This window comes from Arachis ipaensis, chromosome B7 (assembly GCF_059453495.1).
Source record: "Arachis ipaensis isolate K30076 ecotype BB chromosome B7, ASM5945349v1, whole genome shotgun sequence".
Taxonomy (NCBI): Eukaryota; Viridiplantae; Streptophyta; class Magnoliopsida; order Fabales; family Fabaceae; genus Arachis; species Arachis ipaensis.
The window spans coordinates 85,405,303-85,411,406 of NC_142442.1; positions in this window are offsets into that span (position 1 = coordinate 85,405,303).

Consider the following 6,104-nt stretch of genomic DNA (forward strand, 5'->3'; position numbering starts at 1 on the left):
AAGGCGAGCCGTAATGGCCTCATATTCGGCAGGGTCCTCCGTTTTTTGTTTTTTACTACGTGCTGACCCTCGTTGTTTAAATGACGCTATCCCGAGGAGGACACCTAATGGCGAGCCGTAATGGCCTCATCTTCGGCAGGCTCCTCCGATTTTTTTTTCCGGTTTTTTTTACATCGTGCTGACTCTCGTTCTTTAAGTGACGTTATCCCGAGGAGGACACCTAAAGGCGAGCCGTAATGGTCTCATCTTCGGCAAGCTCCTCCGGTTTTTTTTTACTACGTGCTGACCCTCGTTGTTTAAATGACGCTATCCCGAGGAGGACACCTAAAGGCGAGCCGTAATGGCCTCATCTTCGGCAGGCTCCTCCAATTTTTTTTTCGGTTTTTTTACGTCGTGATGACTCTCGTTCTTTAAATGACGGTATCCCGAGGAGGACACCTAAAGGCGAGCCGTAATGGCCTCATCTTCGGCAGGCTCCTCCGATTTTTTTTTTTTCAGTTTTTTTTACGTCGTGATGACTCTCGTTCTTTAAATGACGGTATCCCGAGGAGGACACCTAAAGGCGAGCTGTAATGGCCTTATCTTTGGCAGGCTCGTCCTATTTTTTTTGTTTCGATTTTTTTTACGTTGTGCTTACCCTCGTTCTTTAAATGACGCTGAACCGAGGAGGACACCAATAGGCGAGCCGTAATGGCCTCATCTTCGGCAGGCTCCTCCATTTTTTTTCCTGTTTTTTTTACGTCGTGCTGACTCTCGTTCTTTAAGTGATGCTATTTCGAGGAGGACACCTAAAGGCGAGCCGTAATGGCCTCATCTTTGGCAGGCTCCTCCGGTTTTTTTTTTACTACGTGCTGACCCTCGTTGTTTAAATGACGCTATCCCGAGGAGGACACCTAAAGGCGAGCCCTAATGGCCTCATCTTCGGCAGGCTCCTCCAATTTTTTTTTCGGTTTTTTTACGTCGTGATGACTCTCGTCCTTTAAATGACGGTATCCCGAGGAGGACACCTAAAGGCGAGCCGTAATGGCCTTATCTTCGGCAGGCTCGTCCTGTTTTTTTTGTTTCGATTTTCTTTTACGTCGTGCTTACCTTCGTTCTTTAAATGACGCTAAACCGAGGAGGACACCAAAAGTCGAGCCGTAATGGCCTCATCTTCGGCAGGCTCCTCCGTTTTTTTTCCGGTTTTTTTTATGTCGTGCTGACTCTCGTTCTTTAAATGACGCTCTCCCGAGGAGGACACCGAAAGGCGAGCCGTAATGGCCTAATCTTCGGCAGGCTCCTCCGATTTTTTTTTACTACGTGCTGACCCTCGTTGTTTAAATGACGCTATCCCGAGGAGGACACCTAAAGGCGAGCCGTAATGGCCTCATCTTCGGCAGGCTCCTCCGATTTCTTTTTTCCGGTTTTTTTTACATCGTGCTGACTCTCGTTCTTTAAGTGACGCTATCCCGAGGAGGACACCTAAAGGCGAGCCGTAATGGTCTCATCTTCGGCAGGCTCCTCCGGTTTTTTTTTACTACGTGCTGACCCTCGTTGTTTAAATGACGCTATCCCGAGGAGGACACCTAAAGGCGAGCCGTAATGGCCTCATCTTCGAAAGGCTCCTCCAATTTTTTTTTTCGGTTTTTTTTACGTCGTGATGACTCTCGTTCTTTAAATGACGGTATCCCGAGGAGGACACCTAAAGGCGAGCCGTAATGGCCTTATCTTTGGCAGGCTCGTCCTATTTTTTTTGTTTTGATTTTTTTTACGTTGTGCTTACCCTCGTTCTTTAAATGACGCTAAACCGAGGAGGACACCAAAAGTCGAGCCGTAATGGCCTCATCTTCGGCAGGCTCCTCCATTTTTTTCCGGTTTTTTTTTATGTCGTGCTGACTCTCGTTCTTTAAATGACGCTATCCCGAGGAGGACACCTAAAGGCGAGCCGTAATGGCCTCATCTTCGGCAGGCTCCTCCGATTTTTTTTTCCGATTTTTTTTACATCGTGCTGCCTCTCGTTCTTTAAGTGACGCTATCCCGAGGAGGACACCTAAAGGCGAGCCGTAATGGTCTCATCTTCGGCAGGCTCCTCCGGTTTTTTTTTTACTAGGTGCTGACCCTCGTTGTTTAAATGACGCTATCCCGAGGAGGACACCTAAAGGCGAGCCGTAATGGCCTCATCTTCGGCAGGCCCCTCCAATTTTTTTTTCGTTTTTTTTACGTCGTGATGACTCTCATTCTTTAAATGACGGTATCCCGAGGAGGACACCTAAAGGCGAGCCGTAATGGCCTCATCTTCGGCAGGCTCCTCCGATTTTTTTTTTCGGTTTTTTTTTACGTCGTGATGACTCTCGTTCTTTAAATGACGGTATCCAGAGGAGGACACCTAAAGGCAAGCCGTAATGGCCTTATCTTTGGCAGGCTCGTCCTGTTTTTTTTGTCTCGATTTTTTTTACGTTGTGCTTACCCTCGTTCTTTAAATGACGCTAAACTGAGGAGGACACCAAAAGGCGAGCCGTAATGGCCTCATCTTCGGTAGGCTCCTCCATTTTTTTTCCAGTTTTTTTTACATCGTGCTGACTCTCGTTCTTTAAGTGACGCTATCCCGAGGAGGACACCTAAAGGCGAGCCGTAATGGCCTCATCTTTGGCAGGCTCCTCCGGTTTTTTTTTTACTACGTGCTGACCCTCGTTGTTGAAATGACGCTATCCCGAGGAGGACACCTAAAGGCGAGCCGTAATGGCCTCATCTTCGGCAGGCTCCTCCAATTTTTTTTTTCGATTTTTTTTACGTCGTGATGACTCTCGTTCTTTAAATGATGGTATCCCGAGGAGGACACATAAAGGCGAGCCGTAATTGCCTTATCTTCGGAGGGCTCGTCCTGTTTTTTTTTGTTTCGATTTTTTTTTTATGTCGTGCTTACCTTCGTTCTTTAAATGACGCTAAACCGAGGAGGACACCAAAAGTCGAGTCGTAATGGCCTCATCTTCGACAGGCTCCTCCATTTTTTTTCCGGTTTTTTTTTTATGTCGTGCTGACTCTCGTTCTTTAAATGACGCTATCCCGAGGAGGACACCTAAAGGCGAGCCGTAATGGCCTCATCTTCGGCAGACTCCTCCGATTTTTTTTTACTACGTGCTGACCCTCGTTGTTTAAATGACGCTATCCCGAGGAGGACACCTAAAGGCGAGCCATAATGGCCTCATCTTCGGCAGGCTCCTCCGATTTTTTTTTCCGGTTTTTTTTACATCGTGCTGACTCTCGTTCTTTAAGTGACGCTATCCCGAGGAGGACACCTAAAGGCGAGCCGTAATGGTCTCATCTTCGGCAGGCTCCTCCGGTTTTTTTTTACTACGTGCTGACCCTCGTTGTTTAAATGACGCTATCCCGAGGAGGACACCTAAAGGCGAGCCGTAATTGCGTCATCTTCGGCAGGCTCCTCCAATTTTTTTTTCGTTTTTTTTACGTCGTGATAACTCTCATTCTTTAAATGACGGTATCCCGAGGAGGACACCTAAAGGCGAGCCGTAATTGCCTTATCTTCGGCAGGCTCGTCCTGTTTTTTTTGTTTCGATTTTTTTTTACGTCGTGCTTTCCTTCGTTCTTTAAATGACGCTAAACCGAGGAGGACACCAAAAGTCGAGCCGTAATGGCCTCATCTTCGGCAGGCTTCTCCATTTTTTTTCCGGTTTTTTTTATGTCGTGCTGACTCTCGTTCTTTAAATGACGCTATCCCGAGGAGGACACCTATAGGCGAGCCGTAATGGCCTCATCTTCGGCAGGCCCCTCCGATTTTTTTTTACTACGTGCTGACCCTCGTTGTTTAAATGAAGCTATCCCGAGGAGGACACCTAAAGGCGAGCCGTAATGGCCTCATCTTCGGCAGGCTCCTCCGATTTTTTTTTCCGGTTTTTTTTATGTCGTGCTGACTCTCGTTCTTTAAATGACGCTATCCCGAGGAGGACACCTATAGGCGAGCCGTAATGGCCTCATCTTTGGCAGGCTCCTCCGATTTTTTTTTACTACGTGCTGACCCTCGTTGTTTAAATGAAGCTATCCCGAGGACGACACCTAAAGGCGAGCCGTAATGGCCTCATCTTCGGCAGGCTCCTCCGATTTTTTTTTCCGGTTTTTTTTACATCGTGCTGACTCTCATTCTTTAAGTGACGCTATCCCGAGGAGGACACCTAAAGGCGAGCCGTAATGGTCTCATCTTCGGCAGGCTCCTCCGGTTTTTTTTACTACGTGCTGACCCTCGTTATTTAAATGACGCTATCCCGAGGAGGACACCTAAAGGCGAGCCGTAATGGCCTCATCTTCGGCCGGCTCCTCCTATTTTTTTTTTTCCAGTTTTTTTTTTACGTCGTGCTTACCCTCGTTCTTTAAATAACGCTAAACCGAGGAGGACACCTAAAGGTGAGCCATAATGGCCTCATCTTCGGGAGGCTCTTCCTATTTTTTTTTCTAGTTTTTTTTACGTCGTGCTGACCCTCGTTCTTTAAATGACGCTAAACGAGGAGGACACCAAAACGCGAGCCGTAATGGCCTCATCATCGGCAAGCTCCTCCATTTTTTTTCCAGTTTTTTTTACGTTGTGCTGACTCTCGTACTTTTAGTGATGCTATCCCGAGTAAGTCACCTAAAGGCGAGCCGTAATGGCCACATATTCGGCAGGCTCCTCCGGCTTTTTTTTTTTACTACGTGCTGACCCTCGTTGTTTAAATGACGCTATCCCGAGGAGGACACCTAATGGCGAGCCGTAATGGCCTCATCTTCGGCAGGCTCCACCGATTTTTTTTTCCAATTTTTTTTTACGTCGTGCTGACCCTCGTTCTTTAAATGACACTATGCCGAGGAGGACACCTAAAGGCGAGCCGTAATGGCCTCATCTTTGGCAGGCTCCTCCTATTTTTTTCTGGTTTTTTTTTTACGTCGTGCTTACCCTCGTTCTTTAAATGAAGCTAAACCGAAGATGACACCTAAAGCCGAGCCGTAATGGCCTCATCTTCGGCAGGCATCTCCTGTTTTTTTTTTCCTGTTTTTTTAACGTCGTGCTATCCCTCGTTCTTTAAATGACGCTAACCCGAGGAGGACACCTAAAGGCGAGCCGTAATGGCCTCATCTTCGGCATGCTCCTCAGATTTTTCTTTACGTCGTGCTGACAATCGTTTTTTAAATGATGCTATCTCGAGGAGGACACCTAAAGGCGAGCCGTAATGGCCTCATGTTCGGCATGCTCCTCCGGTTTTTTTTTACTACGTGCTGACCCTCCTTCTTTAAATGACGCTATCCCCAGGAGGACACCTAAAGGCGAGCCGTAATGGCCTCACATTCGGCAGGCTCCTCCGATTTTTTTTTCGGTTTTTTGTTTACGTCGTGCTTACCATCGTTCTTTAAATGACATTATCCCAAGGAGGAGACCTAAAGGCGAGCCGTAATGGCCTCATCTTCGACAGGCTCCTCCGGTTTTTTCCCGTTTTTTTTACGTCGTGCTAACCCTCGTTCTTTAAATGACGCTATCCCGAGGAGGACACCTAAAGGTGAGCCGCAATGGCCTCATCTTCGGCAGGCTCCTGTGATTTTTTTTTCCGGTTTCTTTTTTTACATCGTGCTGACCCTCGTTTTTTAAATGACACTATGCCGAGGAGGACACCTAAAGGCGAGCCGTAATGGCCTCATCTTCGGCAGGCTGCTCCGATTTTTTCTGGTTTTTTTTACATCGTGCTGACCCTCTTTCCTTAAATGACGGTAAACCGAGGAGGACACCAAAAGGCGAGCCGTAATGGCCTCATCTTCGGCAGGCTCCTCCATTTTTTTTTACGTTGTGCTGACTCTCGTTCTTTAAATGACGCTATCCCGAGGAGGACACCTAAAGGCGAGCCGTAATTGCCTCATCTTCGGCAGGCTCCGCCGGTTTTTTTTTTTACTACGTGCTGACCCTCGTTGTGTAAATGATGCTATCCCGAGGAGGACACCTAAAGGCGAGCCGTAATGGCCTCATCATCGGCAGGCTCCTCCGATTTTTTTTTCCGTTTTTTTTTTTTATGTTGTGATGACTCTCGTTCTTTAAATGACGCTATCCCAAGGAGGACACCTAAAGGCGAGCCTTAATGGCCTCATCTTCG